We start from the raw sequence: 7719 nt of genomic DNA on the forward strand, positions 1-7719 counted from the left end.
CACAATGCATGGTGTTTTCTTATTATACAGATAATACAGCTGCATAGGAAAAATTTCTGCAAAGGAAAACACTAATATTGTAACAGTAGGACTTGCGTTTGCAGCAATAGCCTGGCCGTTTGGAGAAACAGCCTTCTAGTTCAGAAAGCAGTACATGCCAAAAAAAGACATTTTAATATTTCAATATGTAGAGTTGTGGTGGGAAAGAAAGGAATTCCTGGGGGGCGGCAGGGCAGAGATGATAGGAAAGCACAAATCCACAAGCCTTACAGATTGTATTTTCTCTGGAAGTATCTGCAGACTCGTGGTAGCCTAGAGCCGGGTTCTGAGAAGCCTTCGCTGTGGGGGTTAGGCCACAAAGCATAGAGCCCAAGCAGCGTGAGAGGTCAGCCTGGAGACCCTCGCCTGGAGGCCGGCGAGCCCAACAGCAACAGCCTCAAGAAGTTCAAGTGGAAAAAGGCCACCCTGCAGACGGAGCTGGAAGAAGCGAACTCCATGGGAACATCCAAGTACAAGCAAAATCGCCCAGCTGTGGGCCAGATCCCAACCGGAATCTCTGTGGCCCCCAATAAACCCTGTGCCAAAACTCGAGTTCAAAGGGGACCTTGGTAGTACCCATAGCAAACTGCCAGAAGAAAACAACAATTTTTCTTTGCAGGAATACATTTACAGACTTCAAAGAATTACCATAGATTTACAAATGCAGAATTAAAAAAAAAATCACTAAATCCCCAATGGTCAGCATAAACATCAAACATCAGCATCAGACATGACACAGAATCAGGCGCGCATGCAAACACCGAACTATAGACACTGGGATATTCGGAGACAGAGTATAAAACAATGATGCTAATTGTGTATAAGGGATTAAAGATAGGGTTGCTACAATAAGGATGCGGAGAGTATGAAAACTGATTGGACAGATTTGAGAGAGAGTCAAATGGGAGTTTATACAATTAAAAGTAATCATTAAAGGTAGAAGGATAACATAGCCAAGCAGAAGACTTTCCAATAACAGCAGCCACGAGACAAGGGGATGGTATCTTTGAAGTGGCCAGAGAAACAACTATCAAGCTAGAATGTTAAACCCGGCAAATAAACTCTTATGAGTGGGGGTGAAATAAACGTATTTTCAGACATAAAAAGATGTCATTAAAACAGCTTTTTATTTTAGAAGAAGAGAGAGAGTATGGGCACGGGAGGGGCAGAGCAAGGGAGAGAATCTTTTTTTTTTTTAATGTTTTATTTATTTCTAGGAGAGAGAGAGAGAGCGTGAGCAGGGGAGGGGCAGAGAGAGAGGGAGTCACAGACTGAAACAGGCTCCAGGCTCTGAGCTGGCAGTCAGCACAGAGCCCGACGTGGAGCCTGAACCCACGAACCGCGAGATCATGACCTAAGCGAAAGTCGGACGCTTAACCGACTAAGCCACCCAGGTGCCCCGCAAGGGAGAGAACCTTAAGCAGGATCTGCGCCCAGCTCAGAGTCTGACGCAGGGCTCCACTCCGCTACCGTGAGATCATGACCGGAGCTGAAATCGAGAGTCAGACGCTCAACCGACTGAGCCGCCCAGGACTAGTGCACTATATTTAAGCATTGTACTGGGAGTCCTAGCTACTGAAAAAAGACAAGAAAAAGAAAAGGCACACATATCAGAAAAGAAGAAATGAAACTTTCTATAGACAAACAACTTGCCTATCTAGAAAAATCAAAGGAGTCTACCAATAAACTGCTAGAACTAAAAAGTGGCTTTACCAAGGTCATAGAACATAAGGTCAATATACAAAAATCAACTGTATTTCTGTATGCTAGCAATGAACAATTTGAGATTTAAAATTTTAAATACTGTGGGGCACCTGAGTCGCTCAGTTGGTTAAGTGTCTGCTTTTGGCTTAGGCCCTGATCTCAGGGTTCATGAGTTCAAGCCCTGCGTCAGGATCTCTGCTGTCTGCACAGAGCCCATTTTAAATCCTCTGTCCCCCTATCTCTCTGCCCCTCCCCACTCAAGGCTCTCTCTCTTTCAAAAATAACATAACATAAAAATTTTAAATAGTGCTATTTACAAAAGCACCAGAAACATGAAATCCTTAGGGATGATTCTTTTTAACGTTTATTTATTTTGAGAGAAAGAGAGCGAGAGCATGTGCGAGTACATGACTTGGGGAGGGACAGAGAGAAAGAGAGGGAGAGAATCCCAAGCAGACTCCACGCTGTCAGCATAGAGCCCAATGGGGGGCTCAATCCCACGAACCGTGAGATCATGACCTGAGCAGAAATCAAGAGATGGACGCTTAACTGACTCAGCTACCCAGGTGCCCCCTTAGGTAAGATTCTTACAAAGTATGTGCAAGATATGTATGCTGAAATTCCAAAGTATCATTGAAAACAATCAAAGAAGACCTAGACAAATAATGTCTTCATAAATTGAAAGACTCATTGTTAAGATGTCTGTGGTAGGCAGCCTTTAAGATGGCCGGTGATGGTCCCTGACTTCTGGTGTTCGTGCCCTTGCGTAACTCCCTTCTCTGAGTGTAGGCTACATCTAGTCATGCACTTCTAACGTTAAAAGTTGGCAAAAATGATGTTGCTTCCTAAATGAGATTGTGAAGAGTCTGTAAAGAGTCTGTGGCTTTGGTCTTGAGCACTCTCACTCTCTTGCTCTGAAGAAAGCTAGGTGCCATGTTGTCAGCTGCCCTGCTCTACAGAGAGGCCCACAGGTCAAGGAACTGAGGTAGGATTCCAGCCAATAGCCTGCAAGGAGCTGACTTTTACCAACAACCATGTGAGTGAGTTTGGAAGCACAACTTCCCCTAGCTGAGCCTTCACCTGACAACTTGATCGCAACCTTGTGAAAGGCCTTAAGGCAGAGGCACCCAGCTAAGCTGCATTCAGATTCCTGACCCACAGAATCTGAGATCATAAATATTTGGTGTTGTAGACTGCTTACTTTGGGGCTTATTTTTTACGCAGTAACAGAAAACACAACGTCAGTTCTTCCCAGATGGATAGGTAGATTCCATGCAATCCCAGAAAGACTTTTTGCAGAAATTGTGATGCTGCCTCTAAAATGTATATGGTAAAGCAAAGGAACTAGAATAGTGAAAACAGTTTCGAAAAAGAGCAAAGCTGGAAGACTCACAGCACCTGATTTCAAGATGTGATATAAAGCTAGAGTAATCAAGACAGTGTGGTACAGGTAGACCTGTAGGTATGGGCAGTAGAACAGAGAGTCCAGAAATAAACACACATTTACATGGCCAAACTGACGTTTGACAAATGTGAAAGGGCCATTTTTAGAAAGATAATGTCTTCAACAGTTGCTGTTGGAACCACTGGACATTCATATGCAAAACAAACAAACAAAAGAATCTCACCTGGTACCTCACGTCATGTACACAAAAGAACTAAGTATAGATCCCAGACCTAGATGTAAAACCCAAGACAATGAAACTTTTATGTATTTATTATTAATTTTATTTATTTACTTATATCCAAGTTAGTTAGCATATGGTGCAACAATGTTTTCAGGAGTAGGTTCGTTAATGCCCCTCACCCATTTAGCCCACCCCCTCCACAACCCCTCCAGCAACCCTCTGTTTGTTTTCTGTATTTAAGAGTCTCTTAGGTTTTGTCCCCCTCCTTGTTTTTGTATTATTTTTGCTTCCCTTCCCTTGTGTTCACCTGTTTTGTAGCTTAAATTCCTCCTATGAATGAAGTCATATGATATTTGTCTTTCTCTGAGTGACTAATTTGGCCTAGCATAATACCCTCTAGGTCCATCCACATAGTTGCAAATGGAAAGATTTCATTCTTTTTGATTGCTGAGTCATACCCCATTGCATACATACACCACCTCTTCTTTATCCATTCATCTGTTGATGGACATTTGGGCTTTTTCATACTTTGCTATTGTTGATAGCGCTGCTATAAACAGTCAGGTGCGTGTGCCCCTTTGAAACAGCATACCTGTATCCCATGGATACATGCCTAGTAGAACAACTGGTCATAGCGTAGTTCTCTTTTTAATTTTTTGAGGAACCTCCATACTGTTTTCCAGAGTGGCTGCACCAGTTTGCATTCCCACCAGCAGTGCAAAAGAGATCCTCTTTCTCTGCATCCTCGCCAACATCGGTTGTTGCCTGAGTGGTTAATGTTAGCCATTCTGACAGGTGTGAGATGGTATCTCGTTGTGGTTTTAATTTGTATTTCCTTGATAGTAAGTGATGTTGAGCATTTTTTCATGTGTCAGTTGGCCATCTGGATGTCTTCTTTGGAGAAGTGTCTATTCATGTCTTTTGCCCATTTCTTCACTGGATTATTTGCTTTTTGGGTGTTGAGTGTGGTAAGTTCTTTACAGATTTTGGATACTAACCCTTTATGTGATATGTAAGACAATAAAACTTTTAGAAGAAAACATAGAAGAAAATCTTTGTGATCGGGGTTGGACAAAGATGTCTTATCTCTGACACTATAGGACAGTTCATTAAAAAATTGATAAATTGGGCTTCATCAAAATTTTGCTCTTGCAAAAACATTAACAAAAGGAAAAGAAAAAATAAGAAAGGTAAAAGACAAATCACAGCCCGAGAAAAATATTTGCAAAACACATATCTGATAAAAGTATTGTAAGCAGAATACATGATGAAGTCTTACAACTCAGTAATATGAACACAAACAACCCAGCTGAAAAACAGTAAAAGAAAAAATTGTAACAGGGATGCCTGGGTGGACCAGTCAGTTCAGCATCGGACTCTGGATTTTGGTTCAGCTTATGATTTCACGGGTTTATGGGATAGAGCCCCGAGTGGGATTCCTTGGGATTCTCTCTCTCCTTTCTCTCTGCCCCTCCCTCACTTGCAGCCTTGCATATGCACACAAGCTCTCTACCTCTCTCTCAAAATAAACAAATAAACATTTAAAAAATTGTAAGAGATACTTCACTATATAAGATGTATGGATGACAAAAAATACCAGGAAAGTTGCTTGACATCATTAGTCATTAGGGAAATGGAAATTTAAACTATAATGAAATACCACCCCATTCCCTCCATAATGGCTAAGATTAAAAAACTGATACCATCAAGGGCAAAGCAAAGATGTAGGGCAACTAGAACTTTCATACGGTGCTGGTAGGAAATGCAAAATGTTACGGCCCCTTTGGAAACCAGATGGCCAGTTTCCTACAAAGTTAAACAAACATAGGCTAAATCATAGCCCTCCAAATATGCCCACATACCAATCCCTGGCAATTGTTAAATTCCCTTTATATGGTAAAAAGAACAAGCTGTGAATGTGACTCAATTAAGGATACTGAACCGAGGAGATTATCTTGGATCATCCGGGTGGGACTGATGTAATCGCAATGATCCTTATGAGAGGGATACTAGGAGCCAGAGTAAGAGGAGGTGATGTGATGATGGAAACAGAGATTGGAGTGATAAGCTGTGAAGATGGAAGAAAGGGTTTTCATTCGTATTCCTGTTTTCCACCTAAAAAAGAAATACAAGTGGCCACTAAAAGCTGAATAAGGCAAGGGAAAGGAGTCTCCATGCAGACCCCCGAAGGAATCAGCCCTAGTGACTCCTTGATTTTAGCCACTTAAGATTCATGCTGGGCTTCTGACCTCCAGGACTATAAGAGAATAAATCTGTGTTGCTTGAAGCCACTAAGTTTGTGGTAATTTGTTATAGCAGCCATAGGAAAGTAATACAACTTGCTGCACTACTCAGCAATCCCACTACTATTTACCCAGGAGAAATGAAAACATGTTTACACAAAAGTCTGCATGCTAATTAATGTGTATGGGAGCTTTACTCAGGATAGTAAAAAACTGGATACAACCCAGATATCCTTCAACTAGTGAGTGGGGTACACACACTGTGGTACATCAGTAAGATGGAATAATGTTCATCATTAAAAAGGAATGAGTTTCTGAAGCATGAAACAATGGGGAAGAATGTCAGATACATTTTGGCAAGTGAAAGAGGCAAGGCTCAGAAACCTACATCCTGTGTGATTCCATTTCTAATGGCATTCTGGAAAAAGGAAAAACTATAAAGACAAAATAGAGATCAGCGGTTTCCAGAGGTCGGGAGTTAAGGTTGTACACAAATATGCATAGCAGCATTATTCCTTAGAGTCAAAAAGTAAAAACTATCCAAATGTCCATCAACCGATGAACAGAAAAATAAAATGCGATCTACCCAAACAATGGAATACTATTCAGATGAACTACTGATAGTTGAACAAGATGAATCTCAAAATAATTATGTTGAGTGAAAGAAACCAGACCGAAAAAGAGCACATGTTATTTGATTCCATTTATACAGAACTCTAGAAAATGCAAACTCATTTATACTGACAGAAAGCCCATGAGTGGCTGCTTGGAGGTGGGGGCTGGGAAAGGCAGGAGGGAGGGACTAAAGGGGTACGAAGACACTTAGGTGGATAATGGTGGGTATGTTCACTATTTTGATTGTGGTGATAGTTTTATGGGTACGCACATATGTTGAACTTTACCAAATTGTGTCCTTTCACTACGTGCAATTTACCGTATGTCAGTTACACCTCAACAAAGCAGTTGAATTTTTTAAATTAAAATTTGTGTATTGTGTATTATGTATTGAGAATATTTTTCCTGGCCCAATTTTCAGTGTGAAGATTGGAATCATAGTCACGCTTGACTAGGTACCCACCATTTATTAGTTATCAGAAGCAGAAAAATAGGGATTAAAAGGCTGTTAGGCTCCTCCTCTTTGAAAATTATTCATCTTTTACTCACAGAATTAAATTTCTTCAGTCAATGCCCTTCCACATTTGGCTAAAATATGAACCATTTTAATAAAGTCAAGGAGTAAATAAATAAAAGATGAGAAAATATAACACGTAAGTTTAAAAAGTTCTTTCATACTGCTTTGTCCATTATCATTGTTGATCTCTCATCTCATTCTGGCCAAAATACTATTAAGTATTATTAGTTTCACCAACATGGAGCTTCAAGTCTGGAACCAAAGGAGAGAAAACATGGAGTTTTGTCAGAAAAGTAATGTGACTCTATAATTCAGCCCCTGTTCCCGCTATTCTTCATGGGCAAAGGGAAACATTTTTGGACGTTTAAGGAGTCCTGTCCCTTTCTGAAAAGGTTACTGGAAGCACTATTAGTGGCATATGAAAAATTAATGAGAAGGGGCGCCTGGGTGGCTTAGTCGGTTAAGCATCCGACTTTCGCTTAGGTCATGATCTCGCGGTTCGTGGGTTCGAGCCCCGCGTCGGGCTCTGTGCTGACTGCCAGCTCAGAGCCTGGAGCCTGTTTCAGTCTGTGACTCCCTCTCTCTCTGACCCTCCCCTACTCACGCTGTCTCTCTCTCTCTCCTAGAAATAAATAAAATTTAAAAAAATAAAAAATAAAAAAATTGTTGAAAAATTAATGAGAATCAGATAAGCTCCAAATATGAGAAACATTGGTGGTTCAAGTTAATGATGTTCTTCCCCCCCCCAACTCACTTATAGATGTCCAATTGTTTAAGCACCATTTGTTGAAAAGACTATTCTTCCTCCAATGAATTGCTTATGCATGTTTGTCAAAAACCAATTTGGTGGATTTTTGAGGGTCTATTTCTGGCTCTATTCTGTTCCATGGATCTATGTGTCTCTCATCCACCAGTAACACATTGTCGTGAATACTGTAGCTATAGAGTGTATCACCATCTTGATAGACTGATT

This window comes from Hyaena hyaena, unplaced genomic scaffold (assembly GCF_003009895.1).
Source record: "Hyaena hyaena isolate Hyena2069 unplaced genomic scaffold, ASM300989v1 scaffold_1171, whole genome shotgun sequence".
NCBI lineage: Eukaryota > Metazoa > Chordata > Mammalia > Carnivora > Hyaenidae > Hyaena > Hyaena hyaena.